We start from the raw sequence: 340 nt of genomic DNA, 5'->3' as shown, positions 1-340 counted from the left end.
CGCGTGTGCACGTACTTGTGCATACATCTGTGTATACGCAGGCACAGACCAGAGCATATACATATCTATATGCCTATATTTCTGTCTATGCGTCTCTCTGTCTGTTTACGTCTCTCTTTACACACAATGTAAAGTATACATGTACGCATGAGTGCAACGCGTACGTACACAGACTTCAGAAACCAATCAAACCCAACCAATCACATCAGCATGACTGGCCCATCAACTCGTCCGAATCATCGCGGATTAGAAATCTGCTGCCAATCTCTGGTTATTATTTCTCAATCGGTTGTGCAGCGAAGTGAAGAAGAGAGATCTGGACTCGTGCAAGTGCAAGAGA

General features: G+C 44.7%; 1 protein-coding gene across 1 annotated transcript in view; it reads right to left on the bottom strand.

Moving 5' to 3' along the window:
* LOC119585690 (probable G-protein coupled receptor Mth-like 1) overlaps positions 1-340 on the bottom strand; it is a gene marked incomplete at its 3' end in the record, with an annotated part of 98,315 nt that overhangs the window by 74,325 nt on the left and 23,650 nt on the right.

Source organism: Penaeus monodon, chromosome 20, assembly GCF_015228065.2.
Source record: "Penaeus monodon isolate SGIC_2016 chromosome 20, NSTDA_Pmon_1, whole genome shotgun sequence".
NCBI lineage: Eukaryota > Metazoa > Arthropoda > Malacostraca > Decapoda > Penaeidae > Penaeus > Penaeus monodon.
The sequence above is the reverse complement of the archived record's forward strand: the minus strand, read 5'-3'. Positions and strand labels throughout refer to the sequence as shown.